Source organism: Chlamydotis macqueenii, chromosome 9, assembly GCF_036417535.1.
Source record: "Chlamydotis macqueenii isolate bChlMac1 chromosome 9, bChlMac1.mat, whole genome shotgun sequence".
Classification (NCBI taxonomy): Eukaryota; Metazoa; Chordata; class Aves; order Otidiformes; family Otididae; genus Chlamydotis; species Chlamydotis macqueenii.
In genome coordinates, this window is record NC_141564.1 from 20608834 (window position 1) to 20634178 (window position 25345).

The following is a 25345-nucleotide window of genomic DNA, read 5'->3' on the forward strand; positions in this document are numbered from 1 at the left end:
TGCAAATTCTGAGCTTATAGCATGTGCAACTGAGGTTATTAAAAGTATATAGTGGTTATTAAAACTATCCATGTGGGACCAAAGCCTGACTTTAAGTTGCCTGATGTTATAATCTCTGTCTTCACACTAGTCTAGGTGATCTCTTCCAGTTCTGATCTTCTCTTCAGCATTATCTGTCCTACCCAGTATTCCTTGTCTTTCTACCTTAATTGTTGCAACTTCCTCATGTTTTTTCAAAGTTGACAGACAGACAATTAGTGATTAGCAGAAATAATGAAACCAGCCTTCAACTATTTTTGTAAGCATCTCTCATATTCTGTTCAGATGAAATCCCCAAATAAAAATCTCTGTGTGGGAAAACTTGGTTTCCTATATTGCATTTACCAAATATGTGAGAGAGACACATGAAAAAGCTTTCAACTTTTGTGCTGACAGTTGCTTGCAGTGGAGGTCAGAGCCTTTCAGTGATCTGCCACTCTCCAATAACTGTTCAAAGCACCACAAATGCTGCCAGTTGAGCATCCATTTAGCAGCAAATGTTAGTCTTACTCTTGCTCCACTGAACTCGGTAAAAAAAAAACATTCTTTAATGGAATAGGAGCAGACTATGACCTCAATATCCAAATAAAAAATTGATCTTTTGGTGCATTTTTTTTCACTCTGTTGCTTTAGATCCTATCTATATATATCATCCCTTAATAAATTCACTGTCCTAGTGTATAATCCAGATGTGACTGGAGAGGTGAATAAGAACTAGAACTCGGTTTGCTTTAAGATTCAGATGTTTTGAAACACTCGTTTCTCGTATGAGCAGGCTCCCACAGCATGTTTCTGTAGCGAGAAAACCCAAGTGCATTACTCCTTTTATGTATTTGACTCTGCTCTCCATTATGTCACGCGGGAAGGCGTCATGTGACACAGCCTAGTGCAGGGTGGAAACATAAAGCAATCTCATTCTGCAATTCTGGCCAAGAAGTCCGGTGGGTATTTATAGCAGATGTTAACCCCATGACCTCCTGGCCTCTCTTCACTGCGGGCTTGCATGAAATCTGATTTGCTCTCTGGAGCTCTTTGTGCTAGCCAAGGGAGCTGACTCTTTAGGCAAAGGAGTGGGACAAAAGGAATGGTATTCAGGCAGGCTGTGCTCTCTGTAGTGTAGATCCTCACCACGTATGTCATTGACTTAAGTTTCCTAACTATGTTCAGATTTGGGAAGGGATAGAGAGGTACCAAGCATCTGAGTGAGAGCAATACAAAAGATGAACTATCAGAAACCTTTGGGGCTGTCTTTGACTCCTTTGGCCTGGCTGCTGTGATTTGGCTTTTACATCTTAATTGTGCAGAGGTGATAAGTCTACATTTGTCCAGGTGATAACCATAGTTTTTAAAAAAACCTGCTCTGTCATCACTTGCATGACAGCCTAGTCCAAGAAACAGCAGTATTTCTCTGTAATCTAATGGTAAATGTTGACTTTATCCAAGCTTACGATTACAAATCCTCATTTAGACTTAACAGAAGATTACTATGAAGGAAAAGCTTGTAACTTTAAAGTTTTGTATTCTAAGCATATATAACTGACTGCCTCTATTTCTGTGTAATTTCCATATATGAAAATAACTACACGGAGTGTCTCTTCTTGCATTTAGTAAATTCTGGCTGATAGTCCTTACACATATTGTATGGCATTTCTCACTATCATCGCATAAACTGCCTCAACATTTTTTCTGCTATCATTGATTTCTGACTTCTTCCTTATTAAGCATTGTTGAGCAGCATCCATCAAGGAGTTGCATGATAGTGATGGGACTCTACAGTGGTGAACTGACATAATTCTTCTAAGATTGTACCAGCTAAATATCTGTCCAGTCATTTTTACTATCGCAAGACTGCTTCAGAGAACCATTTTTCAGCTGAATGTAGACCCTGTACTATTTCAGGAGGAATAAACTCAAAGTGCAATCAAGTTCAGTAATTACTTGTTCTCTGCACTATTGCCTGTCCTTGAGTTTTCCCTAGAGAAGGGTAAAATCAAGCTATTTAGATTCTTGGACCGTGGGGGCAGTTACCAGTTGGTGTTCTGAAAGACTAGGCATAGAGAAAAAAGTGGCCTTTGATTAAAGTAGAACATGGATATTCAGATCTAAATTTAAGGCCCAACAGTGATTAAAAAAAAAAAAACAAAACACGAATATACTGACATTTCTGCAGATGAGTCTAAAATCCTGCTCTGTAAGGTTTTGGGAGGGATTACATGGAACTGTCAGTTTTATGCTATCCTGCTCCCTTTGAACACACGTACATCACATAGTTCATGTGTTGTATTCTGTTCTTATGGTGTCTGGGCTTTTTGGATGTCTGTAAAATATAAGCCAGGATTCTGCTGGTTTTGGTGCAGAAAACGTTGAAAGACCGCAGCTTTCCTTAGAAAAAAAATACTTTCTCTGTAGGAGCTGCTGACATCTTGAAAATAGTTTTCTTTGAAAGCAAATATTAAAAAGACATAATAAAAAAAAAATCCTAATGAGTATCAGAACAAAATTTCAATGGAAAGGTACCTGTTGTTTAAAGCAAATGTGTCTACCTTGAATTAGCATTTTGAAACAATGGCTTTCATTCCAAACTTTCTTACTGGAAATTTTTTAGCATCAGTTATATCGTGGCTTACAGATTTTTTTTTTTGTGCTGAAGCACAGAAGCTTTTCAAGATGCTTTACTGAAGACTGAAAAGCAACAGGATACGGGTCCTGGTTCCACTTAAGCATGGAGCCTACAGTGTCTGAAAGTGTTTAATTTTAGACATATAAAAAGATACGTGCAGGTAGACACTGAGGGTAGAGCTTGCCTTCATCTCCTAGTGTGAAGGACATATGGTTTTGTAACTTTATTCCACAAATACGTATTCACTTAAAAAGAAACTCATTTCAGCCCTTTCCTTTAGATTAAATTCTAATGAACAGGACTGAGGCATGTGCGACTTGTCTTTCACACACAAGCCAGACTGTACCTAGGAAAAAGAGAGATTAATTGAAATAGATTATTATAGTAAATTAATCTCTTGGTGTATTACTAGATCATTTTGTAATGGGAAGAATAGGAAATTTTATAATTCTGACAACTTATTTCTGTGGCAAAAAGTCTAATGAAGTCAGACAATGAAACAAATGTATCATATCCTTCTGATAATATTTATATTTGGGTTATATTTTTTTCTTTGACTTCTAACCCAAACAGTTTCTGCTTAATTCCAAGGAAAGCTTGAGAATTGTCTTTTGTAATGGAAGTACAAGAGTACCCATAGGTCATTGATTTGATTTCAAAACTATTAACAGCCTTCTTGTTCTGTGCTTTTCTGGACAATGAGAAAAATAAAGAATTAAAAGATTATTTGTGATTAATTTCATAACTGAAGGGAGTTCAGGCAACAAATTCCCATTTAAAAGTGGTTATCATGACAAATAGAGAAGTAATAATTATTTTTCAAGACTTCTGGACCTATTTCATCAAGTCCCTACTGTTAGGGAAAAGATCTCATTTTTGACTTGCACTTTTTTTTCTTTATCTCTTATGTCTTTATCAGGTGATTAATGTTAAATATGCAGCTTATTCCTCCTTAGGGAAAAGCAATATTGATTTTATTCACAGGATAATTTAATTTCCATCAGTATTTTAACTTCAATAGATTCAGAATTTTTCCTGAGGAATAGAAAGCAATACTACTTAAATGAAATGAAGTTTTGCTGTTGATGAATGAGGAAGTACCACTCAGTTCACTTTCGTAGCAGAATTAACTGGAGTATCACAATCACTATGGATCAGACTTTAAATTCATTCAAGAGTTTATAAGAAGCTATGGTAATTAATTGGTATTGGCTTATCTTAAAATGTAAGAAATAGTATATAGTTTGAAGAGGAATAGTGTGTTAAACTCTTCAGTTATTTTTTACTATAAAGAACTTTGATTTTTTTAATTTCTTAAATATATGCTACTGGAACCTTCAACAGTAGTTATTTCTTTTAGAAGATTACTTTTACATGGATTCTTATATGTACTTAATTAACAGGATGTTACAAAGATAGATGAGCGTAACACAGGTGGGATGATTACGTGTTGGTGTTGATGATGCAGCCTTAACAAGTGTGCATCTCTCACATGAGATATTGCATGACGGTCAGTGCAGCCTAACAAGTTTTGATCATCTAAGTGTGTTAAAAATTGAGTTCCCCTCCATAGAAGAGGAGGCACATAGTGTGAGAGACTTGTATTGCTGGTGCACGGCTCTGAAAGATTCCTTCTTAATTCTAGTTTTTTTAAAGTCGTTTTTACAGGTGAACATCAGACAGATTGAATGCATTCCTGGAATCTTTTACAACATAGTTTTTTCTTCCTTTTTGCAGCAACAAAAAACATTCCTTCCGCCCTGGTGGTCTTATCCTGAAAAGAATATCCCCTACTAATCAATTCTCCCTAAATTTAAATGAACCAGATAAGAATTTGTATTTGTTTTCAATGAGAATCACCTAATCTGAACAGAAAATTGTAAGCAATACTAGACAAACTGGCATCATGCTGCCAGGTGAATCATCATGCTGTTTCAGTCTGTGGAGCTGCGCAATTTTGAAAGAGGCAAAACTCAGGGGAAATACAAATTTCAAAAGTTACATAATCTTGAAAAAAGGAAAAACCCTCCTGTTTTGTAAAAACTGTACAAAATATCTGGTCTTGTACTATGAAAAATAAGTGGCTTCCTACAAGAATGAGGGAAGGGAACCAATTTTTACTCTTACACTCCAAAGATTCTGTGCCTGTAGATTAAAATGTGATTGATTTCTTAATATTTCATTTGCCAGGATGTTTGACAGACATGCCAAGATTCACATCGTGTCTACTTGAATGCTTTATTCCATGAGCACTTATCAGCAATTGCTGTCTGTAAAATGTGTTGGGTATGCCTGTTAATACTCTGACAGTTAATAAGTTCTCAGTTGGTTCAGGAACTGGAAGTATTTGTTCAAGTTTGAAGAGTAATAACAGGTTAAATTTGTAGTTTAAAAGAAAAAGGAATCCTCCTCTCCCCACTTTATTCCAACCTCTGAAGGTAATTCTCTCCTTGGTGTGTGATAGTTTTAAAGTTTTTCTTTGAAGTATGATTTTTAAAAGCATTTAGACTAGCAACTCCAGATTTTGGAAACTGCTGCAAAGGTTTAATAACTGAATCAATTTAACCTAAATTTAGCAACTGTGGTTCAGACAGTAGCTGCTCACCCTGCTGCAGTGCAGTATTTGGAGAGATGGTATACCTGTAGGTGCCCCCAGAAAGTGTCATAAGCCTTTACACTGGGTGAACTGGTCTCTGAGGACATCCTCGCTGTGGTGGCTGAACACCTGCTGGTACCCAGCAAGGCTGCAGAGAGCTGCACGGCTCACTGACTGCTTGGCTGCAGTGAAGGGGTTCGTTGCATGCCCTGGCCTTAGACCTGGGTCATAAATGCAATGGTCTTGATTACTATTGGCTACCATACGCTGTCTGTGTGACCAAGTTGTTTGTGGTGGAGGCTGTTTTTGGTCACTTGTGGTCTTAGGCTGAGGAGCAGGAGAATGTGGGCACCATTACATCCCTTGTGTAATTTCCAAGATGGTTTATGTGCACACGCTTGCTTGCCTTGTGGCACGGAGTTGGAGATCTGTGATGTTGTTATAATTCATTAATGCTTGTTAAAGGAGACTCATAACCCAAGAACATCAATATTAAAGACTACTTGTAAAATGAGGTCCTGCTTTGAGTAAGAGGAGCTTACCTCTACTCTAGAAGCTGTTACACCAAGGAAAAGCTATCACTAAACTTTTGCTTCTCTTACAAAATAATACAGAATTTTATACAACTTGGAGTGCTTACAGCAAGGGTTGTGCAGAAGAAAACTGAGGAAGAGTGACCTTCTGAAGCACAGACAGTTTCTAGCCTATTAGCAGTACGTCTATAGAGGTTTAGGTCTTCCTTCTCCTGACCGTTGTTAGTGTCAGATAAATTGTCTACCCTTTTTGCTATAGAGCAAGATGAAACCTCAGGAAATAGACTGATTTTCGTGGGGCAGGACAAGAAATTTGGACATAAAAAAGTAGGGAGGGGATCTTTGACAACAGCAATGAAAGAATTAATGGATCTCTCTTTGTAAAAGTAGTCATTGATAAGACTGTGGCTTCTAAGCCCAATGTAAAATGATGTGTTTCATTTTAAAATGGCAGTGTTAAACGAGGATGATCAGACATGAGTCTCATACTGATGTCTGAGTGATGCATCTGTTCTTCCTGTATCAATTTGCATGTTTCATTTTAGTAAACAATTAACATTATAAAATCATATTAATAAAAATCTGTGGACATGAGATATCTGAGAACAAGCTGTGCCCAGTGTAATGTGAATTACTCATCAAGCGAAGTGTTCCCCAGGACCAGACCTTATAATAAACAAGTCTCTGTGACTCAAAACCAGCTCCATGTACGTCCAGAAGTGGGGACCGTGAGCAGTCCCCCCAGGATATTTCTAAGCAGAGGAGATGAAGCAGCTCTGGAAATGAAGTGAAAGCTTTCTGCTTTCTGTATGCAGTCCATACTCAAATGGAGGATCAGTGAGTTTATTGAAGTGTTTGATATGAATGAAAAGTAGCTAGGTTCTTCCAGCCAGACATCTATTCCTCTTCAAAACTTTGTCACTTAATTTTTAATGTCATCTGCATCCTTATGAACTCTGTCATATGATGAGATGCCTCAACAGATTAATGTGCTTTCAAAGTGTCCATCCCCTGATTCCTGCCCTTTATGTCCTGCTTTCCTTTTTGTTTCTTCTCTGCTCTGACTCTTTTCATCTCTCCCTGCTGTCTTAGTCTTCAAAACTGCTGTCACATCTCTCTTATCAACTACAGCTCCCATCTTCTGTCAGATTTCTTGAACAAAACTAGTGGAAACACCTTAACTCACCTCTATCTGTTAACTGAAATTGGCTCTAAAGATGAATTTACTCCATGTTCATTGACAAGAGTAGATTATTAAACATAATTATTTAGAATTGCAATCCAGGAAACATGAAGTTATTCCAAAATCTAAAAATCTTCTGACATTTAATCGTACACTTGTGTATCTAATTGTTGTCCATCTCCAAATCAGTTTTTCTTTCTTCAGGCTGTAAGCTGCTCATTTCATTCTCATTTGTCCATTTACCTAGGATTCGTCACTTCAGAAATCTTCTGTGCTTGGAAACAGCCAGTAGTGTTGTAACATCGCCCGTTGCCTCGGTAATCCTGTTGCATGGGTACTTCGTGATTATCCATGTTTGAGACTTGCATTGTTCATACTGTATCTCCTCTGCTATATTTGATGGCATCCAGGAAATTCTCTTGTTTTCAGCTTTGCCACTTTCTTCAGAAGAGTTTTTGAGGTCAGTAACCTCTACAAAAAATCATGACATTCTGTGTTGGGGTCTTACTACTTTTTATCCCATTTCTCCCAAACTAAGTGATGCAGATAAATCTCCATTTAATTTTGCAACGTAGTTTTAAAGTTTGAAATTAGAAGTAACAGGGTGGGCTTGTGCTGCTCTCCCTGGGCTGATAGGAGAGAGATCCTTGTAGGAGGGGATCTCAAAAGGTAGGCAGCCCCCCATTATGATGATATTTCACACCGTGTGTGCTGTAGATGTTGAACAGCTAGAAAAATTGTCATTCTCCCCTAAATAGCTTCCATCACTCCCAATATACTGATGTCTGAAAATATCAGTACACAGCTTTCAAAAGTTATACCTGCCTATTTATGTATTTAATTCCTCTTTCAACTTCATACAGACACTCTGCATATGTGTAGATAAATAGAAAAGAAATAACCACTTGACCCAACACCCGTGCCCATAATCTCCTTTCCACATGGAGTATCAGCATGGTCTGAGCTAATGGAGGTCCTATTCCCTGTTTAAAGGTGGCTTCACACTCTACACAGGTCTTTCCAGGATTACACTGAACCTTGTGAGTGCAAATTTATCATTCCAGCAGTGGTAGCATTAAAAAAAAAAAAAAAAAAAAATCTGAGAGAAACCTGCTTTGAAACTGCAACTTTCTGGTCTTTCCCCTCTCAGCTTTTGTTCAAGTTGATGCATTCTTCCTGATATGCCTTTAGGGGAACAAAATATGGATCTGGCAGCATCCAAGGTGATGTCAATTGCTGAAATGTAATGTTACATTGTGCATGACACACCTTACTTCTTTCCGGAATTAAAATTACCATCAGTAGACTTTCAAATAGATTTTGTTCTCCAGATGAGCTTATGTCCTGAATGAATTGTATTGGATATATAGAGTTAGCACAAGCAAAAGTAGTCATTGAACTGAATCTGTGTGAGAAAAAGTAGGATATGAGTAAGGCTCCTAATGTGTACAGTAATACAAATGATAGCAGTAGCCTTCTGTGACTCAAAATGAGTAATGACTTCAGGAATTGACTAAAAGTTGTGGCTCAGTCCCAGAGGTCTAAGTTTTCCCATCTCTGTATATCCTCACATCAAGCCATCTTTAATCTTTTAGTATGAGTGATGGAAGAATAAATCATGCAGTTCTGTCATTTCAGAATGGAGTGTACTTAATGATACCTTGACCTGTGGTCTCAGGGGTGGAAGAAAAATTAGGTTAAAAATTAATTTATATATTTTCTTTTTCCTTGAGAAATAACAAAAACCTCTAAGTTTTTTTTTTAATTATTTCCTTTTGGTAATATAACCAGTGTTAAATGAAATAAATATTTTGACTGATTGGTTTTCAATTTCTGGTCAAAAATAAATGATAATGTGGATTGATTTTGACTTATATAAGAAAATGCAGCTTTCAAATATCTACTCAATCTTCTAATTTGTTTAGTCATTCAAGTTTGAGTAAACATTAAAGTTTATTCTTATTTTTAAATATATTTTTATATATAACTTTTTTTTATTTGCAACTTTACAACTATACTTTGCAGCTTATTTTTCTATTCACAATCTGAAAGCATCAGGCACAATGTAGTTTTTACACATGCAAAGCAAGCCTACTTACAGCTTTTTATTAAGAGATTCTAAAATTCTATCAAAACCATGAGCTACAAATTTTGCAAATATTTCATTTCACTCAATAAAATACAAGGAATACAGTTAAGAATACCCCCAGAGGCTAAAACTGGAAAAAACAGATATTGAACAAGATTGTTAAGATAGCGTGTCAGGTTAAAAAGACTTTGTTTGCAACAACAGAACGTGCCAATAACAATGACAAAAAAAAAAAACCTTAAAGAAAAGTTCTTCTGTACTGTGAGAAAAACATGTTATAGCTTTTAATTATGATAATGTTGTTATTTGATTATTTATTTTGAGAATAGCATTTTCTAGGATGGTCACAGATGAACAAGGGAGTATAGTAGCATTGTGATGTACCAGTATTTTAGGGGTGGGGGATTGGTTGCTCAATATATTTTTCTGACAACATCCTTGATTAGCAGAGAGAGATTACAACGTAGTCCACAACATTAACTTCACCGTAGTAGGGAAGTGTACTTATACGATTCAATGGGCCTTTCAACTAACCAGTCTGTACTGAGCAGATTGGAACTACCTGGTAACCACAGATATTTTAAATGTGAAATAACAGAATTAGGAAACTACCTGGACAGTGGGTTAAATATTTTTTCCTTTCTCCTCTTTAAAAAGTCAATGTTATTCTTTTGATTTCTTTCCCTAATCTTTTTGCTTCCCATTGTTGGGCAATTAACACCTTTATGGTGTTAGGAAGGGAGTAACCAACATCATCTGACCAGAGAAGTTTGAACTAGTACCAACTTCTCCAAGGAGTTCCAGATCAGTCTTGCTGTCATTAAATGTGCTTGCAGATATCTAAAGTGTATCTCACGTTTTTGTAATACCAGTTTTGTAATGAAAAGAAACAAGCTTTTTGGCAGGTAAATGTGTGGCATAGCACAGTCATGAAAGAACATTCCTCTACTCACTCCCTTCCCCTGAGAAGCTCACCACCTTTCACCTTCTCTGCTTGTGGCAGAAATATTGTTATTCATCTTCTGATTGTGCAGATCCCTTCCAACCTCCTGACAGGAAACCTGTTACTTCTGGTGTGTCTTGGTCATAAAAGACCGTGAGAAGCATCTTCTGAATCTCAGACATAACCTACACAAGAAGAAGTCAGAAGAGCCAGTGCACTGGCCAACAACATAACTAGTGATTTATGTACATAATAAGTGTATTATGTGTACACTCCTTTTAGAAGTTGCTGTATGTCATTTAATGCACAAAGCCACTAGCAATTGCAGGCTGGCTGTGCGATTCAATTCATAAGTTTTGCTTTGGAGAGGAATTTTATCACTTGTCTTCTGTTTATGACATGGGTACCTTTTTCTTCCAGCTATGAGTAATTAAGAATTTTCAATCTGTCTTGTGTTCTACCTTTGGCAACTTAAGCTTCCCTGACCACTAAGATGGGGGTAAGGATCTCATCTGAGCTTATTGTGTGTATTTGCAAGTTTTTTTTTCTACCTCAGCTGCCATAGTTTTCCTTTCCTACTTTAATTTAAGACAGAGGATTTGTTTTTTCCTTCATTTCTGAAGATGTACATTGTCATGCCTTGCTCCAGGAAAAAATCTGGAAAGGTGAATACTCTTTACATTAGCAATAACTGTGAGAAAGAAACATTTAGTCCCTTTTTTCCCTTCTTGTAAGCAAAATATGCAAAACAAAATAACAGTCATGGAAATGTAATGTATATTAATTTGTTATAACTGTCAAACAAACAAGCAGTTCTTTCCTCTTGATGATTGAAATAGACTTAAAAATTAATATTTATAGATAAGTGGTGGTTGTTATTGGATGTTCAGTTCAATTATGGCCCTAAAGCAGGACACCAAGAGATAAGGTGAACTGGGTTTAATAGGTCATGGTTTTAATTCCTCCCTTACACATCATGAGCACGAGATATTGGAGAACTGGGGCATTCTAATACTTTTTTTTTTTTTTTAATTTAAAGTTTGTTCGGAAATTTTGACCAGCTCCTTTCTACAAGGCCAGGACTCTACAGTTTATAATGAGCTCAGAACAAAACTGAAACCTGTGCCTACACCTGCTGTAGATCTATCTAATATGTTATTTGTATATGTTTTGATTTCTTTCTCAGAGCCAGGTTTCACCTGTAATAATGTTTATATCTTATTTAATTGAAAAATATGTTGGGGACAGGAAAATGTAGCCCTCTGCTAACAGTGATTTCCAGAGGTCGACACTTTGTCCCAGTGGAAAGGCGTGTATCCTCCAGAGATGAGGGTTGTTTGGGTTGGTGGTTTGGCACCTAGCAGAATTATCTAAGCTGAACAGATCAAAGGGTAGAAACCGAGCAGAGAGATTCTGCTATTGAGCAAGTGATGGATGGCCTGGCTCGCCTACTAAAAAGCAGCCCTTCAGAGAGCGCGGCAGGGAATTCATTCCAGTACAGTGTGAAAATCCAATGGTGTTATGGAATGAATGGCCCTTTTACAGTCGTGGGATTGAAAATAAAACCTACAGCTGTGCAGCCAGGAACTTTGCTGTATAGCAGCAAGAAACACAGCACAATTCAGGGCACCGTTCCACACCAGTCTTAATCCAGTGTAACTGCAGACTCTCACCCGTCTCTCTCTCCTCCAAATAAATTACTTCCCTGTCGAATAGTGAGTCATATTCCAGCAACCCAACAAATGACTAAATCTAATACAAGGAAAGGGTGAGGAACACGTCAATGGTGTTAAGAGGGGAAAGGAGACAGAATTAAAGCAACACTTTTGGCAGCGACACAGTTTGACGAAATTAAGCACAACATGAAGCTGCGCCTCCAGAGAGCTTGGCTAAATTGGAGATATTTAAGAAAAAAAAATAATTTGAAGCCTCTCGCTATGGGGAGTAAGTAGTTCAATGTGGGTTTGAGATATTTGTTACCAAGGAGAGAAATGTTTTAGGATGTTTTTGTGAAGAATTAAGTCTCTGGGAAAATAAGAATTTACCTGTATGAGTTTACCTGTATTTTATTTTCCCGGTTGGATTTTTACAAATGCCTGACCTGTTCAAGCAGTTTAGCTCTCACTTCCTCTGACCCTGGCATACATCTGCAACAGCTGTTTTGGAATTTTCTCAAACTGAGTTTTCTAATGGTGAATGTTAACTCATTTCAGTTGTAAATAAGCTGAAGCACCAGCTCATACAATTTTTAATGTCCTGTCTGCAGTCCTTTTCTTCATCTTCCCCTTTCATTGCTTGTTCCTCCCGTTCTTGCTCCCTGACAGACCATCATTGTTTAATCCTTGCGCCTTCTTTTTTTTTTTTTTTTTCAGGGAGCTGTAGGGTAGCAAGGTTTGTTGGAATTCAGATTTTTTTTTTTTCCTGCAGAGGGCCAGTGCAATCCATTTGAGGCTGGCATCCATCTGGTGCAGCGCAGACAGTATCTGACATCGGGGCAGGCTTCTAAGTAGAGCACTGAGAGCAATTAGCATTTGAATTAAAGCTACCTGTGGATAACAACAGGTGATTACCCTATTTAACAGCTGTTAAGTGGTGTTATTTGCCAGCTATAGACCACAGACTGAGTGAATTGTGTGCATACAAATGGGAGTTACTGTGCATACAAATGGACGACATTAATTAAATAATATGTTTTAAATTGCCATTATGATATGTAGATGTTGGTTCAAAACACATAACCGGTAGCAAAATAAAGGTCTTGGGGAGTGTTTTAGAATACAGGACAGTGACATCGTAAATGTTGAAAAACTATGTTTAGTCAGTCAGTGTTTTATTCTAGAAGCAGAAAAACAAAGCTTGCTATTTACACTGATTCAGCTTCTTGGGAAAAAAAAATAGTAAGAAACTAAAGCACATAAGATTTTCTCCTTCTGTTTTATCTCTGCATTTCCAACAAGGCTTAATCAACCTCCGTGTTTTTCAGAAAGTACAACATCGCTGTGCGTGCCCGCCTGCCTCCCCGCGCGTGTGGGAGACGCTGCTTCGCAAACTCGCTCCCTCCTGCGCTGGGGGCGGATGAATGTCTTTTTTGAACATTTGCTTAGCATATGGCTGTGCAACATCCTCTTAAATCCATGTGGGGTCTGTACCACGGTTCTGCTTGGCATACGGCTGCAGAATATCTTACTGAATCTGGCTGCACCTTTCTCAGCGACATTCTTGTTTGATGAAAAGTTTTTTCCTGTGAACTCTTCTCCAAGGGCATGGATTTTTAATGACCTTTAAGACCTCCCAAGGCATTCTCTCCTCTGAGAAAGGCTGATTAGATTTCTCCTTTAAGTATTTGCTTGCACTCTAAAACCTAAATTATTTCATCAGTGATGATCGGTCTCATTGCTACTCCAGAGCTGCCTGAGTTTTCTGTAAGAGCGACTGTCACGAATTACAGGATGAACTTAACTTTTTCCCTCTCGTATAATTATCCATTCAGTTAAAGAGCTCCCATGATTTGCATGTGTGTGTGTTTCCATTGAGTTAGTATGAACAGAGATGTCCTATTCGTATAGGTACACGTGTAGACATTTAGTGCTCACTTCCAGAACACTGGAATGCAGGGTAAATACTATAGCTTAGAAGTGATGGCTGTTGATTTTTATTAATGAGAGCTGCTTGATTAACGTATTTACTGTACTACATATTTGAACTGAAATTAAATGCTCGTTAACCTTCGGATGCTAGCCAATTGTATGATACATCCAGGCAGAAAATTATTATACTGGCAATCTTAGCTAACAAGAATTTGATGTGGGTTAGAACCGAATCCGTGTGCTGTCAAGAGGCTCATAATGACCTAAAGAAGTTTAAGTTAAAGCACTGTACCCCTCAGTCATTGCTACATTGCAGAAGACTTGGACTGTTCACAGATAAGCCCTATGGCATTGAAACGGTTATTTGAATAAAGTTCAATAAGGGTTGGATATATAAACACCTTCAAGTACGTATTTTCTGTAGGGTTACTTGGGGATTGTTATCTCAGTGATGGTAGCGCTCATCTGTTCTTCTCCTTTGGCTTTAGGTACTTGTGGGCAGGCTTTCTTTGTACAGTAGAATATACATTGCTCGTCTTTTCTTTATTCTTTTGATGAATTATATATTCTTTGTAGAGAGCTTCCTGCCACAAGTACCTTGAAAAGTTGCTGGAATTTCCTGCCAATCGACCAGGATTTTCTAAAGCCATAAGTCATAAAACGGTGCCAAATTCTACACTGGTACAGGCCCCTGTTCAGAATGTTCTACACTTTTGTGCTAGCCAAGCTTAATTAGTTTTCTTTATTCTAAAACTGCAGGATACTTACCACTGCGTGTGCAGTATCATTGCTATTAGTGGTTGGGCATCTTAACTTGGTTCAATATGAGGATAATAAGCAACATACTTTTTTTTTTCCTTTTGCATCCCATGTTGGGTGATGGGTATCTTGGATGAACAGGAGCTCTCCTGGTGTCGGAAGAGCGGTAGTGTAATGAAAAGAGGTGGGTATACAGCACATACAGGCCAGCTGAATGAGGGCGTGTGCAAGACATGCTGGCCCCTTACCTGAAAAAGAAAAGCCCCAGGAAGGCATTACTAAATCAGCTCTCAGTGGAGAGCACGTGGCAACACCTCCGCACGGCACAGGGAGATCTGTTGGATTCATCTTTTCCTGCATGCCTTTCTGATGCCTTCTTCCTGCTAAATCTATATCTGACAAGGTTATTTCACACAATACAAATCCAAATGTGTCTATTTAAATGTTACCAGCCAAAGTAAAAGTACATGGAGAAAGAGCTTCAGAAATTTTTAATTTAAAAAATATTTTAAAGGGCAGAAGAGGATAATAGTGTGTTCTTGACCAATGACAGGCTTTAGATTCAATATCTGATGAATCACAGTGTCTGAAGTGAGAATATGGTATTTTGGTGCAGACCTAAATCTGATTTCTATCCAGGACAAAAGTAATTTTTCTTTAAGTCATGAGAGATGAGAACCCTCAAATTAACTTTGTTATATAGCAAAATTACTTGAAATATTATTTTAGGGATATAGAATTTTAAGTGTGACTGGTAATAGCTCTTATGAAGATTGTAGTTTATGTAAACCACACATCTACATGACCTGCAAACATGCAAAATTGATTCATAAGCTTAGTTGCTACTTAATTATGCCATTAAGCTGCAAAGGAAATTATAGCATGTTGTAAATATTTTGATTTGCTCTCTGTTTTTGTGTTTGGTAATGACATACCAATCTATCATAGCCAAAATACAGAAAACGCAAATGCATATTAACTAACAGGTTACTAATGTATGAAAGAAATATGGTAATTGGACCCACAAATCTTTTTTTATTATTGTGGCTCAAAAACCTAATAAATAAAGGATGAAAGAAACTTCATCTAATTAAGCTACTGCATCATAATGCTAGTACTATTGATAGAACAGGTATTTAACAACACTGTAATGAATGTTCAATTGTCACAGCTTTGGAAAGTGTTATCAGTGGTTTAATACATTATTTCTTTTTTTCACCATTGCTTTTAAACACTGGTTAATATCAGTCATGTTTGTGTTCTGTTGTTTCCAAACTTTTACAGAAAAAGAACGCTACAATGTAGACTTTCATTATTTAACATTTACCATCCTCATCAGCTTAAAAGGTAAGTAAAATAAACCTTATTAAGCCACTGTTTTTTTCACAATACTTATAATAAATAATTCTTGCAATAAATAAACTAGACTTTGTTAGTAAATAATGAAGTAAATGCATCAGACGGAGAAGGATAATACATTCCTTTCAGAATAGACACACATTTCAACATTCAGATGCCCAGAGGTTATATTTAATTAACCCACTCAGTTATAAATTCATAAAGACTTTTCTTCATCATAATAAAACCCATAGCAGAAAATGCCTCAGAAATTATACCTTCTCAGACACCAGCTAATACTAATTTACCAATTATTTAATCAGAAAACCATTGCAAATAGAGATGGTTGAGGGCTCAGGTGGCCCTCAGAATTTTATGTTTATTTGCAGCTGGTCTGTGTTATCAGGGACTTTGATAAGCAAGTCATCATCTTGTCCAAACTCACAGATTAGTTCTAGATAGACATTAGTGCTCAAGTCACATCTCTGCTACAAGTCATTCTTTCTCCTTCTTTGCTCATTCTGCATGTGGTGACCTACACTTGCACTGCCCACATGTCCCCATCAGTGAGATATTTGCTATTGATACTAGATGTGGCCATCAGTGCAGATCTTTGCCAAAACAGTACAAATTGGGAACATAAAACAACTATGAAAGAGCCATGACTTGGCTGTTTGGTATATTTCTGACATGCAGGACTACAAAGTCATTGCCAGAATTTATAATTATCCTTTGAATTGTGTGAGCTAGTCATGATGTGTATCAGTTGACTTACTATAGTAGGTTTATATGGGAATGAGGTAGACAGAGAGGATCTCTCTTGTCCAACTATTACTTTCCTCAACTCCTCAGAGTCCACAGTTTAGATAAAATCTAATCCAAACTGGGCAAAGTACACTTGATGTCCCCTGTTGAAATCTTCCAGAATCCTTAAACCATCAGCTTTTGTGGGTCACTGACTACCTGAATGAATTATTTTCCAACTGATTTAGCACAGCTTCAAAGGAACAGATGGTTTCATCTTTACTACAAAAACAATAACTCCAGCAACAACAAAATAATCTGTTTTGCCTGGACACCCTTTAAATATAAGGCAGAGCTCAATGGCCATCTTATGTTCCTGACAATTACCTCAAGGAAGAAATGCATTTCTCAAGAAGATCACATTATAATTCACTAAGCAAAGTAGCGCATCCGTGGAGCAGTTTTCTGAGGTTGCGGGGAGACTGAACTGTTATGCATGAGTTTCTAATAGAACCTCTCCAGCAATACAGCAGCTGGAAAAAGAAAGACTATAAAAATATGATGTTGAGAGACTTCTTAATTAAAGCTAAAAATAATCCAATATATGTTACAAAGAAAATCATAGAAGAAGAAAATGGGAACTAAAGCTCAGAGAAGCACAAATGATGTGATTCGGAATATACAGCAAAAGCATGAGAGATTTCAAATTTCAAAGATCCAAAAATTGTCCAGATTACTACCTAGTTTATTTTAGATAATGTTTTTTTAATGGTCATGGTCTAGGAGTGCTTGTTACACTGGGATACTAGTTTGTAACTTTGGAATGGGATTCTCATGAATTTGCCTTTTAGTTGCTAACATTTCAGCATAGGAAAAGCAATATAATTGACAAGGTAATTTTCTTCAATTATTGAAAAAGAAGTAATCAGATATCCAAGATTAACAGTAGGGACAAAGCAATAAACAGAGCTAATTGTATTAAATATATACTATTTTGCAAGTGTTAAGGGTAATACAAAAAAAAATTTACATTCATTAAAAGGAAAACCTTTCCCTGTACAGACTAACTGTCAAATATTAATAGGAAATCTGATTTAACTTCTATTTTTAAATTCCAAGTAAACTCTCCAGGATACTAGGGTGTATTAAAGAAGAGATACTCTCCTGCATACAAGACCTATGCCAGTGTTAGTTTTCTGCCTTTTATAGGCAATTCTAATTACTGGGAATGTGCAATGGAAGAAATATTTGGGGAGCTACTTTAGCTGAGGCAGTGCTTAAACATGCAGTTGCTGTGCCTTTGGCTTTGTGTCTGCTCTCAGCCTGTGCTGTCTCTTCTGTTCGGCTGGTGAATAGGGTGGGGAGAGGATCCTGCTTAAAATCACTACGCTGTGGACTTAGTCTTCTGGTCATTTTTCAGCTAAATTTGCTTCCTGACCATTTTGTTGCACGGGTCTGATGATGAGACTGCTGCATGGGGGTAGGAAGAAATCCTAATGACCGCAGACTCTGTCATCTAGCTCTGTTACTGAGTAAATGCACGTTGGGCTATGGCTGGCATCAACAAATGTGTTTCTCTGCTCCTGAGTCAGGAGAGCCAGACTCCGTGAAGGAAATCTCTGCTTGAGGCCAATAGATGTGCATTTGCGTTGATGGAGACCACCGGACGAAGTGGTCTAGATGTCGAGGTCATTCTCTGGGGTAGATTATTCCTACAAGCAGGCTGACAGGTCAGGCAATTCCTGCAGCCTGGTAATATTGTCAGGAAAGCACTTCTGTGGTAACGCGGTCTATTGCCTCGCTAAGGTACAGCTGGTATTTAGTGGAGGGATTCAAGAGCTCTGAACATCTGTCAGAGAGGGCGAACAGGTGGAATCCAGCTGTGACCGTGGTTGCTCTTACAATTCATGGATTATACTAAATCCTACGAGATGCTCCTTAGAATTCCCTATGAAAAGCGCATTACTTGTAGGTTAGCATATTGCCCTCAGCCTGTAGCCTGGGTCCCTGACGGTGAGGGCTTCATTTTCTGTTTACACAATAGAAGCATTGACAAGGAAACATGGAAGCATCCTTAGGTTCTAAATAATTATATTTGCTGAGTAGGCGCTTGACTGCGCTCTCACCGATCTGACCGATTTCTGGCAGCTGCTTTACCCTGATGCATTGTGATCATTATCAGAGTGCTTACAGGATATTTACAGGGGTGTTTTTTGCCTATGTGATAAAAATGATGGTAACAATTAGCAATCAGCAAACAGCCTATGGCATAATTACAGACACAGGTAGTTTTTTGAAATATTTTGTGTGTCCAACAGTAATTTTATTTTGCTTAAGTGCTACTTAAATACTCTTTATATTCAAACACTCCTGGGGGGGAAAAAGCCATTATATAAGAAACAAATTCAGGCTGTTCTTAGTGAAACCAATATAGCTCATCTGTTTACGTGATCCTAAGTAGACTATATTGGGTAAAATACTTTAGGGAGAAGTTCTCTTAGTGGTTATTGAATGATAGGTTGTCTTTCATAATTAGTTCATATTTAATTGTTATGTCATCACACCTATGTTTAAGCTTACTTTAAGAATTTGTTTTCTATGGGTTATTGAAGAAAAACCAAAAGTATTTAATACACGTGAATTGCACAAAAGGTTTTGCTAGTACATGATAAATAAGGTGATGCAAAATAAAATGTCTTTTTTTTCCCCTCCTTTTTATATTCAGTGGCTGACAGTTCTTAGGTTTTTTTTTTATTCTGTATCTTCTATTTTCTGTCATTTTTCTCATGTCTCTAAATGAGTTGTAACTTTCAACCATTTTGTTGTCCATCAAAATCAGAAAACAGACAAATCTCACCATCTGAAAACTTTTGATTTTCAGTGCTGCCTGTTCTGTCATTCTTAGTCTCAAATTTAGGATCTCTCAGTGGGAGAAGATGGATCTTTGGTGAAGACTGACTTTGTCACAGCTTGACAGCACTTTATTATATGCCTTAGTTTTATAGACTTTGTTTCATGTTTATTTAGCTGAAAATTGAAAATACGTTGGAAATTCAAAACGAGTTGCAATCAGAGCTGTAGGAGAGCTTTGTGGACTGCTGCACATTTTAAACCCTTTTTGCTAAATGAACCTTTTTTAAAAAATAACTTTAAATGTTTGACCTAGCTAGTAATTATGGTGCTGGACTTGAGGCTGTAACTGCTTTACTGAAAATACTGGGAAATACACCTGGAGAGGGAAACTGAATGGCAAAACGAGTCTGAAGTCATTCTGTCTACGGGATTTTGCTGAATGTCTGTGGAATATGAATCTTTGTGCTCAAAGATATCCTTGTAGTCGTGCTCTTTGCAAAGACCTCGCCTCTCTGAGAAGTTAGGCGAGGAAGCGAGCTGCGCCTAGGAGCCAGAGGCGGGCAGCAGGAGCTACTGGGGATCGGCTGTGCGGGCACAAGGGTTTTCCATATTGCTTTGCATATAATCCATTCCCTTCAAAACACTATCGGGTTCAAGAAGTATGACTCACAGCAAATGAGTATTGGAGGAAAGGTTTTTACCTGGAAAGGCTTTGCATCAGCAGCAGAGCTAGGGAGGAGGGATGTGTGCTGGTTTATGTCTTAGGGCTGGAAAAGCTTATCTGTATGGATGTGAAAATTCCAGCTGTGTCTTTGGACGATGCTGATAAACACATCACTTCTGCCTTTTTCAGTGGGATGGCATAAGTCTTCACTTTCTCAGTTTAGCAGGCTGTTCCCAAAGAGCTAGTAGAAGCTTAGGTTAAACTGCATTTTCAGGCTGCTGTAGCCCCTGTCTGTGGGCCAACCTTTTAATGAAAGTGAGCGTCAGTCACTTAGGGTGGGTTCAATCAAACAGAGAAAAGTTCAAGAAGAGAACTTTTATGTAGATCTCTGAAATCATATAAAAGTATAAAATTTTTTGAAGTGATCTTAAGTATTCAGTTTTCTATTTGAAGGTGATGAGAACCTACTGTTGTTTTGATCAGTGATATCTCAGCATTAAAAGAAAGCTTTCTTCCTCTTTCTCTTACCTATTCCACAACTCAAGTTGTACAGGCTTTTCAACGTCAAGGGTGCTTTCATGTGTTCAGCGTGTTTCTCTTAAAGTGTTATAAGGTAGGATTGTGTTTAGCTGGTAATCTTGGACAACTCAATTTGTTGTTTAGTATTTTACCTACATATGAAATGGGATAATGGCATGGCAGGTACACGACAGGTACATTTTAAAGATTTGTTGCTAATTATCTGCAAGAAGCTTTGGGAACTTCATATGAAGTTTATGTTTAATGTTTGCTATGTTGCAGATTGCTGAAGGAAATAGAGGAGACTAGACAGGACAAGAAGATGGGAACTTTCTGTGATGGATATTGCTGCTTTACCTGCCTCTGCCTGCTTTGTGTCTTCCCTAATAAGCTTATATTTAATCTCTTGAAGCAAAGGGTTCCACACTACCTGTTTACCCATGACAAGCACAATGAGGTCCTGCTAGAGGACTGCAGGCACTTCGCAGTTCTAACAGTGATAACTGGTTTTGGTGTCACTTTTTTTTTTAAGTGAAAATGAGCAGATTAAAGACCATAACCAAGATGTTTACAGTTGCAACATGGTGAACAAACAGATAAGGTAATTTTACCCCTTCTGCTGGTTACCAAAGCAACACTATAAAGATCCTTTTAATTTAGTTTAGTGCTGTGAAGATTAAAGTTTAATTAAAATGTTGACATAAAAAATTAAAACCTGAAACAGCATAGGAAAAATAGAAAGACATAATTATGGTCCAGCGAATGCTTATCACTTGTTATGAAGCTTTTTCTCTCAATTGAGAGTAATTTTATTCTGATCATAAATCTGAATGACCAGAACAACCTAGGATCACAGCTGTTTATAAATTAATAAGGACAGTTGGAAGAAATATATTCTGCTCATAAAACACAGAATAAGATTTTCTTTGCTGATCCATATCCTCAAAAAGTTCTCTTGCATACCAGTCAGGGAGAAAGACTTTATGAAGACAAAAAAATTACTGTATTTCCAGTATTTGATATGGCTTGCTTAGAAACTCAGCTATTTAATGTTAAAGATCTCTTACTTTCAAATTAATTAATAAACATATCCTATTCTGAATTTGAAGGGCTCAGATTTTCAAGTGGTACTAACTGGCATAGTCTCTTTTTATCAACTGAGCTACCCTAATTTGTACCGAGTGAAAAGATATGTGGAGGACTCAATGTGATATAATTACCAGAAATTCCTCCAGGGATGAGACTTTTATCACTTTTGTTGGCTAGTTAAACATTTGTTACTTTGCTAGATTTGTTCAACTGAGTTTAAAATAATTGTGGAGAAACCATATGTTTATCCAGTAGAAGGCGAACCAAGACACGAGAATAAAAATCGAAGGACTAATCTCTATCCGTGACAAAGTGGGAGCGCTAGAGAAAGAGTAGTTTCAGCTTCTTAGCCTTATTTATAGCTGTCTTGCATCTTACCAGTTAAGGTCTTGAAGAAACCAGCAATAGCTATTACCCTGGAGAAGTAACTACAAAGACCACTGGCCTGAAAATACCCTTTTACTAACTTCCTCTGTTCATCTTGCTCAAGCATTTAAAAACTTTAACCATAAATCACTCATTACTTCAGTGCACAGAATCATTAGTAAAATCAGACATTTAGCCTTTCATCAAAGCAACATTGCATTTATTACAATATTGTGATGACTACTGTTGATAGAACTCAACTTGGTAGGTTAACTGTGACTTCTTGCCCCAGGATGTTGTGGAAACTGGAAGGTTACTGGACTACAAGGACAACTTCATGGAAATAAATTTACTGAGGCTGCTGAAACTGCGTCTGGTCCAGGATGTCTGTGAACTGCAAAAGGCTGGAGGCTGCGGAAGCACACAGGTGAAGTACTTCATGAAAGTCTGTCCCTTCCCTAGCCTCTTTCCTGATATCTTGTTTAGCCTACTGTTGGAGACAGGATATTACATACTGTCTTTCTTGTCCTAATCAAGATATGACTGAATTTCCTGGCTTCCAGGGTAGCAAGTATGTATGAGATCTCTACAGACCTACAACTCAGTTATTCCAGGATACATTTCTGGTTTTGTTAGTGGACCTGTTAAGAAATCTTACAGTATAAATCTCTCTGGTGTTGTTCCTGCAAAATTAAAAAAAAAAAAAAAAACAACCCTTTTAACCAGGCAGTACTGCAGGGAACTCTTCCATACCCACCAGCCTGGATCATTGTCTTTGAGGAACCATAGATTATGAGCATGTGAAGGGCTATATGATTTAATATCATCCAGGAACAAGTGCAGTTAAAAATTATAATTGCCATCTCAAGAAAAGTGAAGTATTTTTGTTCACAAATAATTATTAGTGTCTGATATCTGCTTACAGAAAAAAAAAAGCCATGTAAATTTATTCAAGAATGCCATTGTACAATTTACCCTGCCAGGGGCTCAGACTATTTATGTTTGATTGCATCATCTTCACTAAACTTAAAAATATAAATTTCCATGGTAACCACTGCATCACACAACAAAGACATGTATATGCCACTTAGATCTTTAAAAAGGCAGAGTCTGGAATGAAATTATAGCCTGCATTCTTTTTTTTTTTTTTTTTTTTACAAATAATATTCTTCTTATTAAATGTTGTTTTTTCAAGAGATTTTACATTAAAAAGCAGCATATAAGATAATACATCTGCAAATAGCATAGGTCTGTGATAAAACTGTTAAGTTTGAGAGCCAATCCTGCAAATGAGATCGCTGGGCTGTAGGAGAAGAAAGGGAGTGGGCACGAGAGGACTGTATTCTTTAGGTCTGTCTTTCTGTTAGTTCTCCTAGACATTATTTTTCTATTTTTTCAATTTTTGTTGTGGTACAATGATAAGGTCACAGTGGTCACAGAGATATATATGGTTACCATATACATACGGTCACATTTTCAAACTGATTTTTGCCGGTAGTATCCTGTGAGAAAAAGTGGAGGCCACTCTGCTTCTCTGACTTTTAGTGAAACTCCATACATCCATACAAGAGAATATAGCCCTCTAATAATGCCTCTCATTTTTCATCTTTCAACTCACATGCAGCATCCCAGATCTGCACTGGGATCCATGCAGGTAGGCTGTGTTGCAGAGAACTGGCGTAGGAAAGCCCAGAGGCAGAGCCCTTGCTGGCTTGCCTGGTTGCTGCTTTGGGCTCCGTTTCCTACAAGGGCTGTTAAACAGCGCCGGAACATCAGAGCTGAATATTCACAGCCGCTCATACAGTGCATCAAACAGCTGGAGGTCTATGCTGGGTTGCACCAGTGGGTTATAATATTATTTTTGTGGTTCAAAATAGATCTAAGGCAAAAAGCAAATATCATATCTGATATGATACGTCAGGATAAGCCTGACATTTTGATTTTGTCTCATGGATTCCAGTGAAGTGCCTCTGGACTGCGGAGCTGTGCCTGTGGCTTGAGCATGTGACCATGGGCCGTCTGCCATATTATGGAAATTTTCTGTAGAGGCTGCTTGTTGGTATAGCCCTGTTCATGCTGGAATCACTTTCCCCCTGGAATAAGCAGAGTCTGAAACTCCCTCTCTCTGCATTCTGGAAATCCTTTATTTTTTTGGCAAGCAGAGCTGCTTGCCAATATTTAGCCCTCAGCAATTTTTTTATGATTGAGTTATAAAACCTGGAAATATGAGCTTATAATGAAAATGCCAGCACCACATTAAAAACAGCAGGAGCAGTGGGCGCTGCTGTAATGATGTTCTTGCTTTGGTTTCAATCCTTTCTCCAAACCAGCACTGGAGTAAGATGTTCCCAGCACCTGGTGCGCTGACGGCTGTGTGCAGTGTGTGAGCTCCCAGATGTGCTGACTCAGCACACAGCTGGATGTTGAGCTGTGCTATACCGCTCTGAAAGGGAGAAGAGAGGCAATAAATAAAGGAATGAGATATAGTTATAATGGGATTAAATGCTTGCTTTCTGTGACTGATCTTGTATGTAGGAAATTCCAATAATTTGACTTGGATTCTTGTTTACACCCGTACACCTAACCAAGTAAGGAAGACCAGATTTCTGTTCTCTTGGGAAAGGGAAACACCTTTCCCTTTGCTCCTGGTGCCAGCATCCTTGGGATTATTCTGCGTTCCTCTGCAGCATTGGTTGCCTGCTGGAGTCATCTAGGTATGTCTTGGTTTCCATCTATTGAAGAACCTTTTCAGGCCTAATGGACATAATATAATCTCCCACAACTTCAAATACTTCCATCTAACTAAAATTTTTGGATTTACAGTAGTGGCATCTGGCTGAAGCCTAACAGCCTGGGATGGGGTGGAAGGCAGAGCAGCCGCTAGTAACGGTGCTTTTGAGGAAGGGCGCTTGGAAATGCTGACGGCTTCACGTCACAGTTTATTCTGCTGCTCCCTTTGCACTTCCCATTTCTCTCCTCATTTCATCTGCATGTGCCTTGCTTCTGTCAAGAGTTTATCTGGCTGAATGCTGGAGTGGAAGATTAGGAAATTAGTAAATTAATGCTATTTGAATATCTGTTGTAAGTGTCACGCATCCAAACACAGGGTTGAGATTTCATCACGCTAGCCATTGACTCTGAATGTGCAGCAGATCACCATGTCCATCAAGGCCATCCTCTGCAATTAGTCATTCTTGACTGAAAGTTATTATTATGATAGCTGCTAATAAATTGCTTTTTGAAAGTCATTCTGATGTCACAGTTCTGGGGGCTGCGAAAGTTAAGGTGAATTTTACTGTAATGACACTGGAAGAGAATAGTGGAGTCAGGGGAAATGAAATACCCATGGATTAAGCTGGATGACAAGTGGTAGTAAAAGTAAAATGACGGAAGACTACAAATTGAAAGGAGTGCGGAAAAGTT